The 27,635-nt window shown below is 32.7% G+C and overlaps 1 protein-coding gene across 2 annotated transcripts in view; it reads left to right on the top strand.

Moving 5' to 3' along the window:
- LOC145242978 (protocadherin beta-15-like) overlaps positions 1-27,635 on the top strand; it is a 490,058-nt gene that overhangs the window by 83,984 nt on the left and 378,439 nt on the right. The gene's annotated exons all lie outside the window — the stretch shown is intronic.

The following is a 27,635-nucleotide window of genomic DNA, read 5'->3' as shown; positions in this document are numbered from 1 at the left end:
AGGAGGGAATCCTATACGTACAAATGAATATACTTAACTTTATAAAGACGAAGGGATATATAACACATAAAAGCAAAGATATATATATATATATATATATATATATATATATATATATATATATATATATATATATATATATATATATATATATAAATGTTTAGAGGTACAGAATTTGTACATAGTTTTAAATAAAATACTAGGCGGAAGTTTCTCGAGAGCTCTTTCGGCTATCATCTCGTCAGGAGTAAATCGATAGCAATCTAAATAATATTGTAACGAAAATAAAGAGTTCTATTGGGGAACTTATTTAATGTGCCAATTACGGGGACATTAATTAAATTTATTTACGTTTAAAAACGATTAAAAATATTGGCACAACGAGGGAAAAAAGAAAAAAAAAAAAAAAGCGGGAGAAAAAATTCAAAGTTCCCCAAAGAGAAACAATGCGTTTGATGTTTCTTTTTGCCGGCACAAAGAAGGTTGACGCGCCGCGATAGAGACGGCCTCCAAAATCTTTAAATGGTTTTTGGAGTCCGCTCTATGTAGCACCTCGAACCAATATATTTTATATCTATCGGCACAGCACGGGTTTTCAACCAAATGCTGGCCAATAGCAGAGTCCAAGGCTCCAGAAGGAGGGAGACCACCAAACCCCATCCTCCCTTGTCTGATCTTCGACGGAACATGCTGGTTTATACGAGTCAAAATGTGCAAGGATGTTCGCCCAACATAACCAGCATCGCACTGGCATCTAAACTGATATACAATATTACTATTTTAGATGTAAGGCAAACTATCCTTGCGGAAAGACGGAAAAGCAGGTCTCGTAGTATATACCAAACGCAAGATCACCGAATTGAAGCATTCGTAAATACTTCTTCGAATCTGTTTGGAAATTCTATTACCCCCCCTCCCCAATCCACGGTAATTTCAAATAAACCGGGCATTTCAAGGGTCCAAACTTTTTAGGGGATTTAAAATCCGCAACCTTTTTGAAAATACAGTCATCAATAAGGTCAACAGGATAACCATTATTGATGAATATTTCCCTGATCTTATCGAGTTCAACATCTAATCTGTTAGGCGAACAAATCATGAGGGCTCTATGTACCAAAGTATTAATTAAGCCGACCTTACGTGATTTAGGTACAAAAGACAATCAGTTCACATATAGGCCAGTAAATGTCGGCTTTCTATAAATATATAGAAAAAGATTACGAAATATAAAAAGTGATGTACGACATGAAAATGGACTGAAATCTTAGTAATTATGAAAGCAACCGAATCCATCAAAAAAGAATTAAAAAAAATAAACTTGTCAAATATACTCGGTGAAGTTCGAGAAAGATTCAAAGAGTTGCGATTTAAAGAGACGATTAGAATCTTAAAAAGATCTCTCTGTTGAAATAGAGGTAATTATGGGTGAATGCCTGATATCTGGTAGGATGCCCCATCCATAGCTAGAATATAATAAGGAAATTTAGAAAACAAAAATTGAAAGAACGTTTACATTAAGTCGACATACCTGTATTTGTACGTTAAAAATACGGGTAGTCAGTCGGCGATAGCACCGTAGCATCGGTGCGTCACCGCCAAAGATGCAAAATAGAAGAGCAACGGCACGGAAAAGAGGAAGGGATCGTCTGCCTGGCGTCGGTCAGCATAAATTTCAGTAATGAACGTATAAAAATCAGTGAAGTAGGAAAAAAAAAGAAAAAAAAAGGGGGAGAAGGAATTCGATGAGATTTTGGTGGGAGAAGGAAGGGGGAAGGGGAAATTGGTCTTCCTGCTGTTATCGGGCACTTAGTCGCCTCGGTTTTGTCAGAAGAGCCGAACGATTGGCAATCTAAGGTGGTGGGTCGTGCGAGGGGATGGGGTGGGGTCTGTGTTTCTCTGGTCTTGCGTTTGAGATCAGGCCTTGGATACCTGTTATTAGGCTTTTTATTTGATCTTGGCACTCATCCATTGGCTTTTCGATGCCCACTAATGGCCAGAGACGCCTGTGGAGATGCACATATGGGGGCGCACATCCACAGGAAATTGGGGAGAGAAGAAGAAAGTCTGATTTTGACTATGAAGTACATCAATGGATAAATAAATACCTCTTCGCGTACATATACAGGTATTCACACACACACACACACACACACACACACACACACACACATATATATATATATATATATATATATATATATATATATATATATATATATACGCTGGCTGATATAGGGAATATGTTTATTTGATTATATTTCGCCTTATATTTATACCAGCTCAATGTAACTACAGAGCATATATAAATAAATGACAAATTTTTATCTTCCAAATTTCAAGATGTTGATCATCTTACCGTTTATTTCTTTAAGTACATTGACAGCGCCTGTTTCGTAGCACAGAATCATTCATGTAATTATGCCAATTTTAAAAATTTATTCCGCTCTTTACTCGTCAACAAAAAAAAAGAACCTATCTACATTAAAAGAAAATAAAGGAATATGGGCATGATTACGAAATGCGAAATTAGAAGAGAAGTGTAACAAATTGAAAAAAAATTAATTGCAACTTAAATTTAACCAATACTGAACCGAGTTTTCTCCCTTCACCCCAAATGAAACACATATCACCAGTAAATTTTTAGCACATTAATACAACGCACATGTGCAGTCTCATTTCGTTTCTATTTTCTTTACTCTAGTTGTTCCCGATGAAGAACACAAGACCTTTGAAATGCTGAATTATAATAATAAAAAATTAAAATAAACAAGAACGTTTTACGTACTATTTTGATTTATCGGAATACTGTTCTCATCTTGAGGGTGACTTTCACAACGTTTCGGTCGATTTAACCTCCGACCTTCCTCAGGTATATCTTGTCGAACTTGAATGTTTCTGTCAAACTCGGGAATTTGGACGAAATTTCAGACGGAACCCTTTATTTACTTCACGGGGGTAGCATGCTCTTGTTCTGTCAGCCATGACTAGATAGAGGTCCTAAGTAATTCGCAATTGTATTTTTCGGTCGCCCATACTGGGGATTTGTGAAATACTTAGGACCTCTATCCAGTCATAGCTGACAGAACAAGAGCATGCTTTCCCCGTGAAGTAAATAAAGGGCTTCGCTCGAAATTCCGTCCGAATTCCCGAGCTCAACAGAAACATTCCCTAGTTCGACAAGATACACCTGAAGAAGGTCGGAGGTTACATCGACTGAAACGTTGTGAAAATAACATCCAAAATGAAAACAGTAGTCTGATGAATACAAGTAATCTGAATAACTAATCCTCATCTTAAAAATTCAGAAACGTCAAGAACGTGCTCTGATTCAACCACCACCTGCTCATCATTAGAAAAATATATTTGTATAGGTATGTATTTAATACCAAACTAATCTCCCCCCTCTTTCTCTCTTTCTCTCTCTCTCTCTCTCTCTCTCATATATATATATATATATATATATATATATATATATATATATATATATAACTACTTCATTTACTCACATAAAATTAATATACGAAAGTATAGATTTATGCGTAAACTTTAAGTATTTACTTCAAAAGTGCTCAATACGTAGGTAGAGCTAGTTAGTAATTTATAAAATATATATGGTGATTAAGCTATAGATATTTTATAAATTACTATGTATATATATATATATATATATATATATATATATATATATATGTATATATATGTATATGTATATATATGTATATGTATATATATGTATATGTATATATATGTGTATATGTATATATATGTATATGTATATATATGTGTATATGTATATATATGTATATGTATATATATGTGTATATGTATATATATGTATATGTATATATATGTGTATATGTATATATATGTATATGTATATATATGTGTATATGTATATATATGTATATGTATATATATGTGTATATGTATATATATGTATATGTATATATATGTGTATATGTATATATATGTGTATGTATATATATGTATATGTATATATATATATATATATATATATATATATAATAGGCGGTTTGAGCATTATAAAAGTGGTGGACAAATGTTTGCTTAAAATAGACATTTGGCGAGGTTATTTGCGGGCACCGCTCCCGTGGATCGATCGGTAGAACTGCTGAATATCAACGTGATTAGGTTCAATCCTGGGCTTGGGAGAGGTGCTAATCTATCAGCACTGGTGAGTTGTGATACAACGAAACAGTAGTGTATGTCGCTGACTACAAATATATTTTAAGCCCCTCCCCACTTTGGGTAAAGCACTGTCGTAAATAATCTCACCCGCTACTTACTTGGCTGAAAAATGTGAGGCTCGCTGTTTGTTTATAAATAAGCGGTTTGAGCACTATAAAAGTGGTGGACGAATGTTTGTTTAAAATAGACATTTGGCGAGGTTATCTGTGAGCACCGCTCTCGTGGGTCGATTGGTAGAATTGCTGACTATTAACGCAATGGGTCTAAGATTAATCCTCGGCTTGGGAGAGGTGTTAATCTAGCAGCACTGATAAGTTGTGATACAACGAAACAAGACTGTATGTCGATGACTACAAATATATATATATATATATATATATATATATATATATATTGGTTATTGTAAAAATCTAATGGATAAACATCTGAAGAAGTTGGTGAGGACAGGATATTTTTACGGAAACATAAATCGTAAAATTGCCACTCATTAATGAAACAGCTGTAATGGAAAAAATCCAGGAAATAAACGAAGGTTATAAAAAAGAAAAACGTGAGTCTTTGAATTTTCAACAAAACATTGCACTATATATGTGTGTGTGTGTGTGTGTGTGTGTGTGTGTGTGTGTGTGTGTGTGTGTGTGTGTGTGTGTGTAAAGTTTTTGGGAAAATATGCTTTTTTGATTATATTTTACCCTTTGCATATACCAATCTTTTTTTGCTTGGAAGCTCACTGCTTGTTAACCCTACCAGACCTGAACTACTGAACCTAATTTGCCCCTGTGCCTGGCCTCCTGGACAAAATTGTGAAAAACATTTAAACGCGTTAATAATTTTTTGCCGCCAGCATTCAGCCTTTGTGTGCCAGTCCGCCCAACATGTGGAGCCCTCCTTGATGCACAGGCCCACTTGCATCATCAGAATCATCATCATTTTCTCCTTCATCGATATATTCATCATCACTAGCGTTACTTGATTCAGAAACTCCTGATCAAATTCGCCTTCGTCTGAGTCAGAATTTGTTACTTTATCCAATATTTGTTGCACCGTGAAACTCCTTCGTCTCGCACTTGTCGAAGTTTTTGGTTCGTCACTAGCTCGCTTCATGGTCTACAAAACAATTCACAACTCCGCCAAACAAAAAGAAGTCATTTGCAGAACGTTAGGCTTGCACTAAATCGAGGCTAAGCAGCGATTAGGTTGCTGTTTATAGCTCCCTGACAACACAAAAACACGTGGTCGGAAAAATACCGGTGTAGCGGTAACTCAGTGTATAGCATTTTTGGAAATTATATATATATATATATATATATATGTGTGTGTGTGTGTGGATGAAACGCGGAATATTCAGTGTAGAGCTTAATCGCCATATATATTTTATAAATTACTAACTAGCTCTACCTACGTATTGAGCACTTTTGAAGTAAATACTTAAAGTTTACCCATAAATCTATACTTTCGTATATTAATTTTATGTGAGTAAATTAAGTAGTTATATATATATATATATATATATATATATATATATATATATATATATATATATATATATATATATATATATCGGTAACTCGGTCTGGTAGAGTCAAGTACACCAATAGAATATAGATAAATAAATAACCATATAGCTACATTCCAAGTTCTACGATTTTATTAATCTTAATCAGTTCATTTAACATATCAAAAACTTCGGTTCATTTAATATACCTCCTATTTCGTTTATGCACAAACAAGAAATATTATTAGGTCAATATTGAATCTTTTTTTAAAATACCCATGAGCAAAAAAAAAAAAAAATATTCCTTAGAAAAAAATGCATTATGACTATATAATGTTGGAAATGAAACATTGCGTGTTTATTTCAAGTAATCATATTTGTTTTAAGGGTAAAGCTATTCATACCTTAATTTACGTATGCTTTAAATTATAAAATATTTTTAAAACGAGCAACGGTCTCTAGCAAACTCCTCTGTCAATTATTGGTCTACAAATTTGAAACTTGATATATAGTAGATTTGGATCCGTGGAACAAATCTGACTTGGTTTTTAGCCAGTAAAAATGACTGCAGAGGTGTCAAAATTGAAAAAAAAAAAAAAAAATCGGAACTTGTTATTTTTATGCAAGTGCAAATATACATTTATATTTTTAACAGCGTTTTTTTTTTTAGTTTTTGTATGTGTGTTATATATTTTCATATTATCATGTAACATGTGTATGGATTAAGATCAGACAAACGAAAGCTGCATGTTTTGGTTTCGATTCTAGCTGATAGTACCAAAGTCATATTGATTTTTTTTTACTTTTGAAATCACTACTATATATTGGGTACAATATAATAATCAATAGAATATTGGCTTAATATTAATAAATATGGAATCTGCATGAATTAAAATATCATATTTAAGCGTATTTTATGAACGGGCAACGCCAGGCGGCCACTACTATATATTGGGTACAATATAATAATTAATAGAAAATTCGCTCTATAACAATAAATACAAGATCTGCATAATCAAAATATCATACTAAAGCGAATTTTACGACGACGCTAGTACACACACACACACACACACACACACACACACACACACACGTATATATATATATATATATATATATTGTTTTTTTTTTAATATAATTATCCACTGACACGTGTTTCGCCGTCTACAACTAATCAGAGTGGCTGAATCTAGCAAGATTCGAAATTGGGACCCCACGGTAAGGAGCCTAACCCCTTACTGCTCATCCATCTCGCACGACTGTTTGGATAAATCACGATTTACGTGTTTGTTGTTTGTTGTTTGTTTTTGTTTTTGCAATACGTTTTGAACGAATTCAATTATTTACGAAAGTGCATTTTTACCTATTTACCTAAATGCGAGTTGGGAATAATTTTCCCTTTAACCAGTTTGGTACCCCCATATGAGGAGCGGCCTATATATTGTTGTAGGCTCCTTACCATGGGGTCCCGATTTTGAATCTCGCTAGATTCAGCCACTCTGGTGAGTCGTAGACGACGAAACATGTGTCAGTGGATAATTTTAAAAAAAATAATTAAAAAAAAAACAATAAACAATATATATGCCGCTTCCCGTATGGGGGTACCAAATTGGTTAAAGGGAAAATTATTCCCAGTCGCATTTAGGTAAAAATGCACTTTCGTAAATAATTTAATTCAGTCAAAAACGTATCGCAAAAAAGAAAAACGACATATATATATATATATATATATATATATATATATATATATATATATATATATATATATATATAGTCATCCACATACAATACTGTTTCGCTGTTTTACAGCTCATCAGTGCGGTTAGACAGGCAACTACCTCAAGCCAGGATTGAAACCCGACCGTTTGTACGGCAGTCAAGGCTCCTAACCATTACGCTATTGGCGGCTGATTGAACGCGTAGTGAGTTTAACGATGTTTTTGATATCGTCCAAAATACCTCCGCTCGATTTGTTTATATATATATATATCGTTTGTTTGTTTTTTTTGTTTTTTTTTGACATGGAAGTTTCTTTGAAATCTTTAAAACTAAAGAAAAATATGTCCTTCGTTGGAAAATTATTTTGTGGGTAAGCCATTCAATTCTCTGCATCGCTGAATACTTTTACTTACATGAACAAACAATAGTACCAATGTTCTTAACGGGATCATCAGTTGTTTACCATGAAACACTGTTTCGGGGATTTAAAAACAAAATAGTATATTAAATCATAGCTCCCCAGCAGTGTTGATTAAGCACCAGCTCCCTCAAAACACATGAACAAATATATATGTGTGTTGAGCCGCTACCTTAAATAATCAAATTCCACTGACCACTACCGATCACTAGGCTGTTGTATCACGAATCACGTTACTCTCATTAATCCTTATCCTCGAGTGGTCTTCAGGTCTCGGTAAATGATGACTCCCACTTAAATAAAAATCTGAATAACTTCAACTGGATGTTGAATAATCTCATGGAAGATTTAAAGATGAATGATGGCCAATTGAATTTCTGCTTGAAGACGTGAAAAGCTGCATCAAGATGAACACGTAAACGAAGAAAAGAAATGAAGATGTATGAAGCGAAGGGTCAGAGGAATATCGTGAAATCATCAATAATATTCCGTCGCTTCGGATAATGTCTATAATAAATAGAACATTTTGTAAATATATGTTGATCTGTGTGTATATTCCCATTAAACGACTTTCAGTTTGTTAGACCTAGGAATATGAAATATGATAAGGTTGTTGCTTATCGTAAAGTAAAGCAAATAGCTAATGTACCCGATCTTGCACACGTACAAAGAGAGAGAGAGAGAGAGAGAGAGAGAGAGAGAGACAGACAGACAGACAGACAGACAGACAGACAGAGACACTTATCTCTCTATTTTTTTGTTAAATATTATTACGCGCAAAACAAAATAAATAAAATAAATAATAAACCAAATAATACGTCCTAAAAATATGGGGCGGAAAAAAATGTAAACAAAGGGCAGATAACTCCTTTCTTATAATAAGCGCCCAGGGAGCGGATAGAAATGAGAAAATACTACAGAATCGGTAATAAAAAATAAATAAATCAACAATCTTATATATATATATATATATATATATATATATATATATATATATATATATATATATATATATATATATAAATTTCATGATTCTTTGACGAGTACAAAATTTATATAATGCAATCATGAAGGGAAGACGAAAATTCATGATTAAAGTGTTAAAATAAAATCCACGTTTAAAATAAAAACGGGTTGAAGAGAATAAAAAGGGGAAAAAGAAAATGGTTGAATCAGCTGACCGGTTTCACCCTCACTTTATCAAAGCTGTATGGAGGGATCTGGGTGAAAAAAAAAGGAGGAAAGACACGAATGGGAATCGAGATTATGTACAGATAACGTTGCGTTATATATGGGGAAAAACAAAACAAAAAATAACGCAATCTATATAATTATAAACCTCAAATGACCTTGTAACAAGTGTTGTAACCCAACATCCGGTTTACGACTTCCGGTTGCGCATGCGTACACAAACGTAAACCCATAACAGCGTAAATAATCAACGTTTTCAGCGTCGCAATTGTTTTGGGGTTTTTTTTTCGCGTTTAAATTATCCAAATAAACAATTGTTAATACTTTCTGCTTTTTTTTTTTTTTTTTGACATCGTTCATTTCAGCTTTGTCTTAATTAGTTTTATTGACGTTATTATTAACATATAAATTAAATATTTAACCCAATGAGTTATGAATGCTTGTTTAAAATAAATGAAAAAAAGTTACATTTTATTTTCATTTTCTATTTAAAAAGCTATTCTTAACATGGGTATAGTGCTTTTAACTATTCTATACTTTCAACAAACAATTTCATTTAAAAAAGACATATCAAAATTAGAATTTAACTTTAAGTATTATGATATCTGTTCAGTGTACACATATCTATAAGTATCGCAAACCACTTTATAATTCAATGACTGTAAGTTTTTTTTTTGTTTTTTTGTTTTTTTTAAAATAAACAATTATAAACAGAACGACCCATGGAAATCTATCTATATCCTTTTTTTCATTTTAATATACTTTCATAGAAATGTTTCTGTTACGTCACAAAAAACTATTTTCTTTACGTCACACATGTCACGCTCATATATTAATATCATAGCTAATATAACATACTGACCCAACGGGTCACGGGTAGTCTAGTAACGTTATATTACTCGCAGATCCTAGAGACTAATCACGCTCAAACCTAAGAGGCATTCCTTCTGCAATACGTTATGGCGTATTTTTTTTTTAAAGGAAAAATAAAAAAAATATGTATATTATTAAAATAAAGTTACCTTGCGTTCTGTTCATAGGGAGGGTGCAGGGAAGCTATTAAAAAAAGGCAACGTTATGATATTTTCGAGGATCAGAGAGGTTAATCACACTCAAATCTAAGAGACATTCTCTATGTCTACAGAAAGAAGGCCCCCTTAACCGAACGTGAATAGTCTCCAAGACCTTTAGATGGAATGTGGAGTGAGCATGACTCAAAATTGAAAATGAGTTCGGTCTGAAGTTCGTTGCACATGACGGGTTTTTAATGAGATGGTCAGTTATTGAAGACCTGTACGTATTGGCAAGTACGCCCGTGGCTTGGTATGTCCCATTTCTGATTTTGCTAGGTATGTGCTGTTGAACTCTCCCATCCAATCTCAGTGTTGTTCGAGTCACATAGTTGGCACTGCAACTACACTTCAAATTGTAAATTACGTTATTATTCTGATGGAAGGGTGGGATAGAACATCAGAATAATAAATAGATAGCCTAGACTGTTTCCGGCTATCTGGGTTGACTTTCCAGCTTGGGACATTCATTATATTTTTTTTTGGGGGGGGGGAATTATTCATTTAAAGAATCGAATTGAAATAATCACGTGATTATTTAGCAACCCATTACAACCGTGAGGAGGGGATACTATTTGGCTACTATTGCATACTTTCACCTAACAAATTAATAACAGACGCTGTAATGAAAAGAAAAAAAAAACATAAAAACAAATACAACCATATTATTTGTTCCAAAAATAGAAATTTAATTATTGTTAACCTTAACATTATCCTGTTGTGCCTTATTCTTTGCCTCCCCTTTTTAATGTGGGGGAAAAAATCGTCTTCCCCCAAAAGTGCCCCTATGGATAGGAATAAAATTAAAAATTGTCTCAGTCATGGAGGATTTCTCTTTAACTGACCAAGGACAGAAAAGGTAAAGTGTAGCATCAGAACAGATACTACACTATAAGTATTTTAAAAGAAGTATGCATAACCTCTACTAACATTCGATAATTGCACACACATATAAAAATTAATCCACTTCTAGCATGATACAATTCTGCTAAAAACAGATACAACTTCTTGGACGCATTGATGATCGCTCACCATTTATAAAATTACATACTGGAATCATTAAAATTTTACTATGGTGAGCTCTAACAAAGGCTTTCAGAACTATTGGCATTTTAACACACTTTGCACATGTAACTGACATATAATGGAATTAAACACATATTGCTCTTTCCTTGCTTGGACGGAACATTCTCAACATACGGTCCTGGATATACCTTAAACTATATCCGATGGTGAGGGCCCCAGCTTGCAGGCCTTAGGGAGTGTGGGGCCACCCTTTAATTGCCATTGCTCCCAGATTCACTCTGACCCGGAGTGGTAGCACCTGTTAGGGTCCCAACTATGGGTTAAATAGAATACGACTTAAAAAACAAATATACTATATTAAAAAATCGTTCTTCAACATCACCAGATTCGGCATTAAATAACCTGAAAAGGGTTGATATGCCGTAAAACAAAACAACCAAACCAAACCAAACTCTCAACATACAAATACAGCATTGGTTGTCCAACTTCCAAAGAGTATTTATTCCAAAAGCCGTTCTTAAAAATGGGGAGGTTAGGGGTGTTTAGTCTGAAAGGCATTCTCTTATTTTCAACCTCATGTTAAAAACAGCTTTCGGATTAAACACCATTTGCAGGTTGGACAACCAGTGTACATTGACTCATTGGTTTGATATAAGTTACAATACAATAATATTATCCAGGTATGTTTCAACGTACATTATACTGGCTATTGAAACACTTATCTGTTATATATTTGTTTTCTTACCACTTTTAATTTAGAAAATGTGTTACAGTTAATTGTACAAATTAATGCTTTCAGTACACCGAGAAGAACCCTGGACGACTTGAAATACACTGTCTATATTTCTATATAATCACCCACCACCTGCAGATTACCGCCCCAAACTAACACTAATCTCCAGTGACTAACAGTACTGACTATCACAGACAATGGCTTTCACTAACTGCCACTGGCAACCAGTGCCTAACAGTGAATGCCATATTATTTCATTTTGGCTACGGTCACAAGTAACGATTCAGTTTTGGATCTGTCAAGCTTCCACTGGGCAACGCCGGTTAACAGGTCCTGCTAGTTTAATCCAATTTAACCTTTTATTTATACTAGCCCTTTAATTTATCGAGCTCGATGTAACTACACAGCATATACAAATAAATGATAAAATTTTATATTCCAAATTTCAAGATGTTCACCATCTTACTATTTATTTCTTTAAGTAAATTGACATGCAGAATTGTGCATGTCAATTTATTTAAAGAAATATACGGTAAGATGATCAACATCTTAAAATTTGGAATATAGACTTTTGTCGTATATATGTATGTGTGTGTGTGTACATGTGTTTATTTATACAAAAATACTGGCTACATATGTGCAGACATATTTCAGCAGTGCTTCTTCTCAGAGAGATCACATCACCAGGCCAAAAATAATTATCAAGACTGAATTTCTTTTTATATAAAAGATTTTCTTTACCTACATTTATTAAAGAAAAGGGGGGATTACGAATGAATTGGTGTTAATGGGGAAGGGGACAAATAGAGGAAAGAAGTGAAAATAGAGAAAAAAGGAGAAAGAGCGGAGGAGGGAAATGATCAACAAGTTGGTCAGTTTGAACAAGTATTTTGAATCCTTTTTTTATTATTATCAAGAAAATTTTGCAAAGACATTCTTTTGTCTCTGTCTCTGTCTCTCTCTCTCTCCCTCCCTCCCTCTCATATATATATATATATATTTCTTCCCCTAACAGCTCCATCTTCAACATCTTGTAGCATGACACCCTCAAAAATGATTTTAGAAACATATTAATAAAAAACATCGCTATTTTAGCCGTCTCACAGTGTAATCTGCACGTCCCAATCATGGAAACCCTACTTATTCAGATAAATAAATCGATCATCAATTAAGCTCAATGTGAGGAGGAGGAGGAGGAGGAGGAGGAGGAGGAGGAGGAGCCACGCTTAAGTGCTTTTAATAATTGTAAACGATTTTAATCGACTTTTCCTATAAATTCACTAAACGCAATTTTTTAATTCATCACTCGCCTGAAGACGACTCATGGAAGTCGAAAACGTTCGCAAATTTCTTTTTACACTTTGCGCTTGAACAATGGATCTCTAAACTTCGTAACGTACAGCTATTTGGGCACGTTCCTGTACAGTTAGACGTCGAAGCATTTGAAATTTCAAACAAATTAACAAGATTTAAAACCGAATTTATATAACAAATCTGAAAAGAAAAGCAAAATCACAGATTTAATTATCACACATAAAGTAACACACAAAAATTGGTAAACATATTAGGGCATTTGATTAAATCATAGTTATTTTAGAATCACTCTTTCCTTCTCTCTCTCTCTCTCTCTCTCTCTCTATATATATATATATATATATATATATATATATATATATATATAATATAAAGCTGTGTGTGTGTGTGTATGTATGTCTGGGCACGAATAGGCTCCTATATGGTTGACTATTTTAAAAAACTGATTACATATAATGATAGAAGATGTATCGAGACACAGGAATGGGTATGTTTGATCTGGCAGAACGGTGGTTCATTAAAATTGTGGGGTCTGCGTTCGCGCCTGGTCCACAAAGTATGGAAAAACAAATTTAAAAATTAAAAAAAAAAACGTTTACAAGTGTTTTTGGTATAGATGTACATAATAATACTTTGATAAGTATGTTTTCACTTAAGTAGGGATGGTATAATAAAATTGTGGGGTCTGCGTTCGCACCTGGCCTCCATAGAATGGAAATAAGCATAAACTTTAATAAAGACTTTTCATATCTATCTGCGTAAGTATACTTTGATAATTATGTTTCAGTTTGAAGAAATGTGGTATAATAAAATTATGGAGTGTTTGTTCATGCCTGACCTCCATAGAATGGAAATATGTCACAAAGTTTAACAAGTTTTTTTTTAATATAGATCCACAGAATATTGTGATAAGTGTTTCAGTGTGAACAGGTATGGTATAATAAATTATGGGGTCTATCTATTTTATTTTTACTTTCATCATATTTTGCTTTGGTTTTGATACCCTTTAATTCGAAGCTATCTCTTTACAAGCCTTCCTTTTCATAACCTATCATACTTTCATAAATCAGAATCCATTTTCTGTAGGCTGTTTTTGAACCCAGTCAACGACGGGTACTTTTGCTAGTATATATATATATATATATATAGAGAGAGAGAGAGAGAGAGAGAGAGAAAGAGAGAGAGAGAGATTGGTATTAAAGCTCTTGGAAGCATCATTAAAAAATTTTTTTAAACTTTGAATAAACAGACAAAACTGTTTATAGGAAAGTGATCCTGTGTGTGTGCGGAGTGGTCTCTTACAAACTTCTTTATTAATGTTTAGTCAACAGACTTGAAATTTCATATATAGGAGATTTAGACTTGTGGAACGAATTCGATTTTGTTTTTAGCCGGTAAAAATAGCTGCTCAGGGGTCAAAATTTTCAAAATGAACCTGGCAGGAGTATATATATTATTTAATTGTAATTCATTATTGAGATGAGTATTATTCATTAATTTTATTTATTGTGAACTATTATCGCCATCTTACCATCTGACAAAGGCTAGCAGAATAGTTGGCCGAAACGTGAAACAACAGTTAAAAAAAAGATGAGGGTAATTGTCCGTAATAAATAAAATTGGCAGGAGTAATTACAAACCTGTTATTTCTGTGCATATGTTATATACATTAATAGTTTAAAGTCATTTAATTTTTAATGTATTCTTATCCATTGTTGATAGCTCAAATGATAACGACTAAGGTTGGAGCACTAAAAGTTTTGGTTTCGATTCTCGCTGATGAAACTCGTCATTTTTTAACTTTTTAAATCATTATTATATGCTAGGTACAATATAATAATCAATAGACAATTGGTTCTATAATAATAAATACGAAATCTACATAAATTAAAATATCATATTTAAGCGTATTTTATAATCGGGCAACACCGGGTGGCCTGCTAGCATGCTCATAAAATAATATAAAATCATATATACATAAAATAATGATCCGAAAATTATATTCATACTAGCAGGCCATTTTGTGTTGCCCGGTCTTAAAATATGCATAAATATTATATTTAAATTCATACAGAAACAGAGACATGTGCATGCTAGTATTATGTTTTATTCTAAACAGTTCCCTTCTTGTAAGTAAAAAAAATATATATTCTAGCTGAGATCAAAACCAAAACTTAAAGACAGTGAGTCAAGTACGATAACCATTAGGTCAGCTTGACACGATTTAAAAAAGTGTTTTCAAATCTACTCATTCTTAATATAAATAATCTGTAATGTGAACCAGTTAGCAAACGGATAAAAATCCGATGAACCCCACTTACCAGTTTTTTTCATTTTAACCCCTTAACAGCGATTTTTACCCCAATGAAAATGGATAAAAAAGTTTTCCACATGACTGAATATCCTATATACCAAATTTCAAACCTGTAGATCAAAACTTCGTTGAGTATATAGGTTGAGAAGTGTCCTCACGCACACACGTTCTCACTTTTATAGATATATAGATAATAATGACGATATAAAAATGATATACGTATACATATCTAATGCTAATATGAAATATAACAATTTATATGGATTTTTTTTTCAAATATAACTCAATCCCAAAATTGAGAAATATTTTAACATTAATTTACATGATTAAAATATATAGAAAAAAAGCATTATGGAAACAAACGTTGATTAACTGAACTTTAGTATTATAATAGATCATATATAGAAGATATAGAACGAATATTAAATATTTCATTGAAATTCTTGGATTTTCTTGGTGATTACAAAAAAAAAAAAAAAAAAAGAAAAGAAAAAAGGCAATAAAAAAAAAGAAAAAATTGAAGCCGGAAGTTTGTTGAGAAAGATACATGTCAGAGAGGGCAAGGAGTTGAGCTGCTGAGGAGGAGCAAGCGCTGATAGAGATTTACGCTGGCGTGTATCAATATATTTGACTGCGTCCAGAATTGAACAAATGAATCAAGAGGACAGGCATATATTTGACAATGTATTTGCATGATAAATGTATGCTATTGAAGCAAACTTTATTTCAAGATTAACCCCTACATAAATTGTGCCGACGTTGGCTTGCTTGACATCGAGTATATTGGCTACCAGCAAAGCAAAAAGAAAATTGAAGATGCTGTCACAGTCAAAATCAATTGTAATATATCTTCTGATATATCGTCGTTAATGACACCTCGATCCTGCAAGCCATGGCAAATGTGTTAAGATCGGAGTGGCCGCCTCTCTGGGACGCAAGACTGGGCCAAAATTATAGATATACCAGGTTGCCTAACATAAATTCTTGGCCTTCGTGTCAAGATCCAAGTGTAGTATCTGTTCCGGCAGATACTGCAAGCAAAGACCATATGTGGGGGTAACCCAACATATCAGACCTTGGTCAATGTAGGGGCAACCCTTCATACCAACAGTTACTATCCAGCTCCCATTTCCCACCTCTCGGGAGCTGGTCCCCCCCTTTCCCTCCCTCTCTCTCCACATTAAAAAACGGTCTTGTGCCTAATTTGGTCAGTGGGGAAGCAAATAAATCCAATCTATTCTTGATCTACACTTCAATTTCTGTCAGAGGAGGAGAAATCCTTCACGACTGAGACAATTCTTATTTTTGATCCTTTTCTCCACATTAAAAAACGACCCTAGGAACATCATCTATGTCCTCGGGATGGTCTTAAAAGCCATCCAGAGATGAGGCCCCATTTAGGGGCTCTGGGGAATGTGGAATCATCCCTTAGTTACCATTGCTCTCAGGTCCACTTTGGCCCGAAATGCTAATACCTATTCAGGCATCTGGTACTACCAGATCAGGCTGTCTGGAGATACTGGCTTCTTGACAAAAAATGCACAAAACATTGATTTTATTGATTTTTTTTCCTTTCCCTTTGCAAAACTTAATCATGTTTTGTAAAGTCAAAAACAAAACCAACAATTTTCTTTCTACAAAACAATCAAACCAAACACGATGAATAAATATTTGAAGATATAAAGAACTTGAACCATAAAAACATTTTTCAAAATTACTGAATTCAACATCACATCGTTCATACAATTTAGCTCAGATTATTTTCTTTTGGTGATGTTTACAATCCTAAGTCTACAATAATAAAGCAGACACAATAGACCACTTGAAAGACAATAGCCTAAGTTAATGCATAGAGTTTGTGAACATTTGAACTTCTAGACTATGGCATATGCATACGAGCCGTGGGGCCATATGACCGAAATTGTATTTAAATTATAAATGCCAAAAATTAATCTTCAAAATAAACCACACATATGTACGATACTCGCATATAAGTATGTAATATGTACCAATGTATATATATAGAGAGTGTTTTTTTAGCGGCTGTGAAATTTAACTTACAATAAATCACAGAAAATTATTATTCTTCTGATGAGTCAGGCAAGAAAATATGTAAAAAATCAATATCATAATTATATGATTGTTTTTGCGCTATGAAACGGATGCTGTCAAGTATCCAACATTTAAATATGCTGAAAGAAATAAGCAATAAGATGAACAACATCTTGAAATTCAGGATATATATATATATATATATATATAAAATTACAGAAATCTGAAAAAATTCAGAAGAGTAGTTGCATTGCTTTTAGGATATTTACACCATCTTTGATTTTTCAAATAAATAAATGAATAAATAAATAAAAATAAAAATATATTATAAAAATAATATCATAAAAAGAATGCAATTTCTCTTCGAATTCACTTAGAATGGCTGCTTTATGCCAAATTTCTAGAATAAAAGTGATTGCATTGAATACTAATCCCTGCTGTGCGTTGGATGGATACTATAAACTTAATTTGATAAACCTCATCATAACAAAGGTCCATACAAAATTTCAGACAATTCAGCTCAGTAGTTTCCGAGAAAATGTGGAACACACAGACAGACAGTTGGATTAATAGAAATATATATATATATATATATATATATATATATATATATATATATATATATATATATATGTGTGTGTGTGTGTGTGTTTGTGTGTGTACATATAAACTACTCTAAGAAAATCACACACATACACGCACGCACGCACGCACACACACACACACACACACACATATGTGGCTTCCTCCAGTCTTAAGACTATGGATACCCACTTTAAGGGTGCCTGTGCGTGAAATTTGTGTGGCAAGAGTTGCACAATCTCCAACCACACCTCTCCTGAGTGGACATTGTTGAATACCAGTGGCAAGATGAGGTATAGAATTACTGGAAACAATGCCGAGATGAGCAGAGAGCACATACAGTGCCTAGAATTCCCAAATGGTCAACCATCTGGTACTAATCAGGCTCAACATTGCTTAACTTCGGTAATCTGACGAAAACCGGTGTGTCAACGTGATTATGCCGTATATATATATATATATGTATATATATATATATATGTATATATATATATATATATATATATATATATATATATATATATATTACTACTATAAGAATATGCGTCCCAGGTCGAGAAAACTAATTCCTCAAAAAGAAGGTTTGCATAACTTTTGTGTCTCTCTAAATATCTAAATATTTATCTATATAAATAAATGACAAAGGTCTCTACTCCAAATTTCAAGATGTTAACCATCTTACCGTTTATTTCTTTAAGTACGTTGAAATGCACAATTCTTGACAGCACCTGTTTCGTAGCACAGAATCATTCATGCAATTCTTAAAAAAATAAAGAAATATAGGCATGATTACAAGAAAATTGGGAGAGAAGTTGCAATTATTTTTTTAACGTAGTTAAAGAAATAAACGGTAAGATGGTCATTGGAATTGAAAACATAGATTTTCGTCATTTATTTGTATATGTATATTACATTGATCTTCATAAGTGATTAGTATGAATAAAAGAGTAAATATGATTGAATAAACATATTTTCACACACATATATGATGCTCTCTATCTTGGGTTGAGCATATTGGGAAGTGATATACAAACTGCCATTAACGTATTAAATGATGCTCTTTGTGTAAACAAATCGAGCGGAGGCTTAAATTAATTACCCTCACAGCAGTAGCCGTATAGAGTAATGGTGAGAAGCCTTGACTGTCATTTAGGTGGGCAGGTTTCAATCCTGGCTTGAGGCAGTTGCCTGTCGAGCCGCACTGATGAGCTGTGAAACAGTGAAACAGTGAAACAGTACTGTATGTGGATGACTATAATGCTCCTTAACTTGGGTTGAGCATATTGGGAAGTGATATACAAACTGCCATTAGTGTATTAAGCGACGCTCTTTGTGTAAACATATTGAGCGGAGGCATTTGAACGATGTCAAAACATTGTTAATTCATTACCCACTCAGCATCAGCCGTATAGCGTAATGGTGAGAAGCATTGACTGTCATTTGGGCGGTCGGGTTTCGATCCTGGCTTGAGGCAGTTGCCTGTCTAGCCACACTAATGAGCTGTGGAACAGCGAAACAGTACTGTTTGTGGATGACTATATATACACATACACACACACACACACATATATATATATATATATATATATATATATATATATATATATATATATATATATATACAAGATTATTGAATTTTTATTTATTTTTTATTAGCGATTAATTTCTTTTTTTTTTTTTTTCATTCCCTGAACGTTTTTTATTATAAGAAACCAGTTATTTGCCCTTTGTTTACACTTTTCTTCGCGCACATTTTTTAGGACGTATTTACTTTTTTATTTTATTTAAATATTATTTATTAATTAATAATTAATAATTACTACGTGCATATGATGAAGAGTAAACTCTGAAGCATGCATGTATATAGATGACTTACTTTTATGCACGTAGTAATTATTAATTAATAATAGTTAAATATATATATACTTTTTTCATTGTCCTGCTGCTTTCATAATAATAATCCTAATATATATATATATATATATATATATATATATATATATATATATATATATATATATATATAGATGACTTATTTTTATGCACGTAGTAATTATTAATTAATAATTAATAAATAATAGTTAAATTATATATATATATATATATATATATATATATATATATATTAGTATATATATATATATATATATATTAATTCTTTAATATTTATAATTTACTTTAATTTTACCATCTTGGATCATTAAAAATCACAATTAAATTTACCAAAATAATCCAAGATGGTAAAATTAAAGTAAATTATAAATATTAAAGAATTAATATTTATAAAATTATCTCAGCCAGATATAAAAGCTCGATAAAACCAAATAGGAAATAGAGCTTATAATATGAGAAAACAGTTAATAAAATATGTTAAAAAAACAATTTGAAATGAGTAAAAAACATATTTATTCTGAAAAGGAAACACTAGATAAATGGATAGTCCTTAATCTGCGGAGTTTCGAAGAAATACTTTCCTTCTCATCAGAGGGTAGGAATTAGCAAAATGCGGGATCGGATTTTGCATACAGAAGTATTTGATGAAACAACAGGTAAGTCAAAGATCTTACTTGAAAACAAAAAAAGTGAAGCAGAGGGAATATGGTAAAGAAAAAGGTGATTACATGCGAATGGATAGTCTGTATATATATATATATATATATATATATATATATATATATATATATATATATATATATATATAGAATGTTGAATGTTTAATTAATAATTACGACGTGCATAAAAGTAAGACTTACTTTTATGCACATGGTAATTATTAATTAATAATTAATAAATAATAGTTAAATAATATATATATATATATGTTTCTACTTTTTTCATTGTCCTGCGTTCATAATACTAATCCTAATCTCTATAAACTTTCACTAACTGTTAAAAACTTTTTTATGCAAATATGATTTAATTCATATTTTTAGTTTTTTTTTAATACATAAACTTGAAAAATTTATTGCAGATTTTGCAAACCTCTTTCCTCTGATGATAAGCATTGCATTTTTCGAAACTCCGTGGAGTAAGGTTTTTCAAATTTATCTGTACTCCTTGTTTGATAATGAAAAATTCTTTAAAAGTTTTTAATGTTTTATTGAAAATTTGATTTAATTTTCAATAATAAGATTTTTCTATTATATATATATATATATATATATATATATATATATATATATATAGTCATCCACATACAGTACTGTTTCGCTGTTTCACAGCTCATCAGTGCGGCTAGACAGGCAACTACCTCAAGCCAGGATTGAAACCCGACCGTTTATACGGCAGTCATATATATATATATATATATATATATGTATATATATATATATATATATATATATATATATATATATATATATGGAAAGTGGGTCTTAGGCTATTTTGTCCTTTAGTCCTCACACTCAATGAACCATGTTTCTAACAAAGGAGGAAATATTGCTCTATTTCTGGATCAGAATATGCCTATATAACGCTTATTGTTGACTAGGTTTTTATTTTTAAGTGATTTTTTTTTGTTCTTACATCAAGTGGATTCATGCCTTGTCTGGAGTAATTTCCCACAAAATATGTATCCTACACACAGTGCTTCATGCAAACTATAGTATCATTATTTATTTTATATTGAATACAAGTTATTATATTTAATACTAGCAGGCCGCCTGGTGTTGCCCGGTCATAAATTACACAAAAATATTACATTTTAATTCATACAGAAACTGTGAATGCAAGTATTATATTTTTTTCTCATCAGTTCATTTCTTGTAAGTAAAAAAAAAAAGAAAAAATACCCGAGCTGAGATTAAAACCAAAACCTCAAGACAGTGAGTCAAATACAATAACCATTAAACCAGCTTTACACCATTTTTTTTTTATTTTTCACCCTTTAGCAGCCCTTTTTCAGGATGAAAACGGATGAAAAAGTTTTTCACATGTCTGAATATCCTATACACCGATTTTCAAGTCTGTAGATCAAAAATTCATTGAGTATATAGGTTGAGAAGTGTCCTCACACACACATTATCACTTTTGGGTTTGTATTACTGTACACATAGATTCGAAAAAGTTGTCAAAAAACAAATAAATGTAATCAAAGGCAAGATAAGTTACTTTTCTACCAAACTGGATATATTTTCGTGTTTTTATTCAATTTAACATGTTTATTCAGCTCGAAAAGCATACAGTGTTTACCGATGTATTGGAAAATTCAAGATGGCGGCCGATTCTCTCTTTAACACGGTAAGTTTGGAAAAAGGTGTAATAAATAATAAACTAGACAAAATACAGTTAGAAATTCGCTCAATATATGTTACCGTGACATAAGTTGACATATATTCGGTGGTTTTTAATAGTATTTTGTCTAGTTTATTATTTATAACACCTTTTCCTGAATTTACCGTGTTAACGAGAGAATCGGCCGCCATCTTGAATTTTCAAATACATCGGTAAACACTGTATGGTTTTCGAGCTGAATAAGCATGTTAAATTGAATAAAAACACGAAAATTATTTCCAGTTTGGTAGAAAAGTAACTTATCTTGCCTTTGATAACATTTATTTGTTATATATTTGTTTTTTGACAACTTTTTCGAATCTATGTGTACAGCAATACAAACACTCACTTTGATATATATATATATATATATATATATATATATATATATATATATATATATATATATATAGAGAGAGAGAGAGAGAGAGAGAGAGAGAGAGAGAGAGAGAGGGGGGGGGAGATTATAACGATAAAAAATTGGAAGTAGAATCATCAAGGAGGTTAAAGAATTCTTTTCAAAACCTTGCTCAAGAGTAAAAAAAAAAATAACTATGTGCAATAACATTTTTTAATTTTTTTTTTTTTTTATTACATTTTCACCCCAAACAAGGCACATTGCCACGTTGATTTAGGTGGCTACTATCAGGGACATAAGCTACAGGGGTACTATGTGGGGAGTTGGGTGGCAAGATGTCGGTTCACGTTACACTTGAACTTCTGCATGTCAGTACAGTTGGGGAAGTAGGAACCCAGAAGGGAACTCCAAAGTCTAGAGGTTCTGAGGAAGAAACTACTAGAGTAGAAGGCTCTCTTACATCTAAGGATCTCAACTGTGAAGGTGTGGAATTTTGCTGATTGTCGGGTTTATCGAGGGTATTTATGTCGAGGGGGTACAAGTGTTTGTAGTTCGTCGGAGCATTCACCGTTAAAGTACTTGTAGAACAGACAGAGGGATGCTACATTTCGTCAATGGGACAGAGGCTGAAGCTTTGATGACAGTTCAGGACCTATCAGGTTGGCGACTCTCTTTTGTGTCGTTACCGTTAAAATCGATTTTATATATATATTACAATTTTGGGCCCAGATTGAAGTGTAGTATCTGATATTATGCTACACTTCAATTTTTGTTCTCGATTAGTGGAGGAGAAATCCTTCAGGACCGAGACAATTTTTATTTTTGTTCCTTTTCTCTATGTTAAAAAACGGCTCTGGTGTCTAACTCTGCCCTTATGGAGAGGCAAAATACATAGGAACAATTTTACTAAGGCGATAAATATACAGAATTAAGACAACTTCCACACCCCTTCTCCGCACTCCAGCAGGTTTGGACCCCCCTCCCTTTTGTCCGTAGGTTCAGCGGTAGGTAATGCCGGTTTTGGCCAAACTAAATGAGAGGGTGGGTCGGGCGAAAGACATTTTACAAACGACACAAGTTCTGCGGGGCTTAAAGCAGGTCTTCCCAATCCGAAAAGATTGGTCATGTCCATGCGATGCATGTAAAGAATTGATCTGTGGTCAGCTTTTCTAACCGCTGACCCTTCTCAAGACTTAATCCGTGTTCACAAACTGTCAAAAGATTTATAAATCATGCGGGACTAAAGATCAGCGTCAGTTGTGATCAAAAGCAAAAAAAAAAAAAAATGAAAAGAAAAAGAACGTGAAGAAAAAAGTGACGTAAATAAACGAGAACGAATCCACTTTTTAGATGCGACCATATAAACTGCACGTTTTGCGAGGAAAATGTTATTTCACTATTTAAACGTGACAGACCAACAAAAATGTTATTTCAAACTGAAGATTGATAGACCACCGAAAATGTTACTTTTGTCTCTACTTTCATCTAAAAGTCATTTTTGTGTGTGTGTGTGTGTGTGTGTGTGTGTGTGTGTGTGTGTGTGTGTGTGTGTGTGTGTGTGTGAGAGAGTTCCTCATAGGTTCCGAAACGGCCGAGTCTATCTTTGGAAAATTTCACATTTATGTTTTGTACAGAAATTAATCTGATAAATATCGAAAATAAAAAAAAAATCGGATCTTAAAAATAGCTTTTCTCTCTTATAGATAAAAAAGAATAATTTTTGCAGGCGAATATTTTACGTTACACCTGCAAGAGAGATAATAAAATTTTAGCAAATCAGTTCTTCTTGAAAAAAAAAAGATTAATTATAATCTGGAGATATAGCTTAGTGGTAGAGCATTCAACTACAGATTGAATGATCCCCTGTTCAAGTCCGGGTGTACATCACCATTTTATTTTAAATTTTCTTATCAATGAGTTCAATTTACGATAAAAGAAGAGGCACCGTTTAAAATCGCAGCAAATCATTTCTTTGAAACTTTTAAAACTAAATATTAATCAGAAGTGACTTTTCCAAGGCATTCATCGTCAAGCCTAAATTTCAGCTGACGTGATATTGTAAACAAACGCAGATGGAATTTGATGAACGATATTATCCTTATATATACATATATGTCTAGCCGCACTGATGAGCTGTGAAACAGCGAAACAGTACTGTATGTGGATGACTATATATATATATATATATATATATATATTGCAAATTATTCCCCGTAATGTATTATATTGAATAAAGGATCGATTCTATAATAATACACTCGCAATCTGCATAAATTAAAATATTATGTTTAAGTGTATTGTATGATCGAGCAACGCCGGGCGTCCAGCTAGTTAGTTTATTTTGATTTAAACCATGAAATAATGCCGCTATGAGGTTAAATTAGCTTAAGCTTGAAACAGCAATGAAAGTATTATTTCAGGTTGAAGATTTACAGACCACTTAAAATGTAATTTTTATTTAATTCATAACCAATGGCAATGTTATTTCAAACTTAAGCGTGAAATATCAACGAAAATTCTATTTAAAAATGAAAATTGGCGAACCAACAGAAATACTATTTTAAATTACAACATAACCAATAAACCTTAAGTGCGATTTCAAACCTAAGCATGACAGATCAGTGAAAATACTATTTAACATTGAAGATCGACAAACCAACGAAAATACTATTTAACATTGAAGATCGACAAACCAACGAAAATACTATTTAACATTGAAGATTGACAAACCAACGAAAATACTATTTAACATTGAAGATTGAGAAACCAACGAAAATGTTATTTTACATTTAAGATTGACAAACCAACGAAAATGTTATTTTACATTGAAGATTGACAAACCAACGAAAATACTATTTCTATTTAATTCATGACTGTAACGTAACGTCGCAGGTACAAACAAACAAAGGAAATGAATAAAATAAAAATCTGACATTTTTTCAAAGTGCAAATGAAAGGCATTTATTACCATTCCCAAACAATGCCTGTTTCTTTCGTCTGCCATGAGATTAACAAAACTCTGCTGTCTCGACATTAGCTTAAAAGTCTCCACCCGGGGCCACATGTTCATATCGCCTGGTCACTTTGCTTCTCTTTGACTACATGCTGTCCTTTTTTTTTTTTTTTCTTGTCATGCAAGCCCGCACACACTTGCTAATTTGCATAGTGGTCAAACGGCTGCTGCTGCTGCTAATACCTTCACTAGTCATCTATTCTTCGGCTACTGCTGCTATTTTCACACGTCTTCATACGTGCTCTGTTACAATGTCAAATGACAATGCTGTTTCAAACAAAAGTGTGACAGACCAACAAAAAGACTATTTCAAAATTGGCAGACCAACAGAAATACGATTTTAAATTAAATTATAACCAATAAGAATACTATTTCATGCTTAAGTGTGGCACACTAACGAAAATGCTATTTCCAAGTAAAGCATGACAATGATAAAGCGTGACAAAATGCGTGAAATGCTATTTAAACGTGAATTGCTATTTCAAACTAAAAATTGACAGACCACCAAAAATGCAATTTCAAATTCAAACATGTTCAATGCAAATGATATTTCATACTCAAGCCTGACAGACCAGCAAAAATGCTATTTCACGCTTAAGTGCTCTTTAAAACTAATACATGACGGACCAACAAAAATTTTATTCCACACTTAAGTGCTATTACAAACTAATGCATAACAGGCCAGCAAAAATGCTGTATCAAAAATAGCATGACAAACCAGCAAAAATGTTATTTCAAACAAAAGTTTGACAGACCAGCCAAAATTTTATTTCAAACAAAATGTTAATCCAACAAAAGCCCGACGGACCAGCAAAAATGTTATTTCAAACAAAAGCCCAGCAAAAATGCTATTTCAAACAAAAGCCTGACAGACCAGCAAAAATGCTATTTCAAACAAAAGCCTGACAGACCAGCAAAAATCTTACATTTAAATGTTACAATATCTGATGGGCGAAGACTTGCACAAAGTGACGTAGCCGCCGCTAATAATTTTTTTTTTTTTACTTGGGAATCACCACTTATCAAGGCCTGAAAGCCACCCGAGGATAAGGATTAATGAATATAAGGTGATGTTGTAGCAATCGCTTACGGTGTAAACTGGATAGAATTTTATTAATTAGGGGGACGGCTTAACAGGAACTTGTTTACACTAGACTTGAAAGCCACCATGTTGTATTCAACCGGGAAGCATGCCGTCGGAACAGTGTTCCAAAGTCAGGCAGTTCTGGGAAAGAAGCTTTGTTCATTTGCTTAAACAAATATTTTGGCGCAATTCATAGCAAATAAAAGAAAGCAAAAAATAAAAAAAAAGAAAAAACATCTACATAGCAAATAAAAAAAGGGGGGAAAAAAAGAAGGAAAATCCAAGAATCTACATATTTACAATTCATTGGTTTTGACATCTTAATCATTTTAATATTCTGTTATAAAGACCGGTTACTTAATTCTATCTGATCCTTTGGAGAAAAGAAATAATAACGGAATTAAATGAATAAATAAAGCAAAAGTAAAAAAAAAAAAAAAAAAAGATCGGAAAGTTTCATTAGAATCTTATATAAACGGTTGCTCAAAATACAAGCGATGCCAAGCAATTCGCGATAATTGAATGTCATGTCGGGATCAAAAGTTTTCGTTCACCGAACAATATTTGATAGATAGAACATTATTTTTTCGACGCAAACAGCAACAATAAAAATCACTTGAACAAAGTTCTAATAGAATGGCGAGGAAAATGATGAATTGTCTCGCATATGGAACCGACTTAGCAGAAGAAGTCAAACCCATCACGAAGATATGTATTGTCCTTCTAAAAGAAAGAAAAGACGGTGTTTCCTAAGTGTGTGTGTGTGTGTGTGTGTGTGTGTG

This window comes from Euprymna scolopes, chromosome 21 (assembly GCF_053919585.1).
Source record: "Euprymna scolopes isolate OS-2025 chromosome 21, ASM5391958v1, whole genome shotgun sequence".
Classification (NCBI taxonomy): Eukaryota; Metazoa; Mollusca; class Cephalopoda; order Sepiida; family Sepiolidae; genus Euprymna; species Euprymna scolopes.
This window is presented reverse-complemented; position numbering and strand designations above follow the sequence as displayed.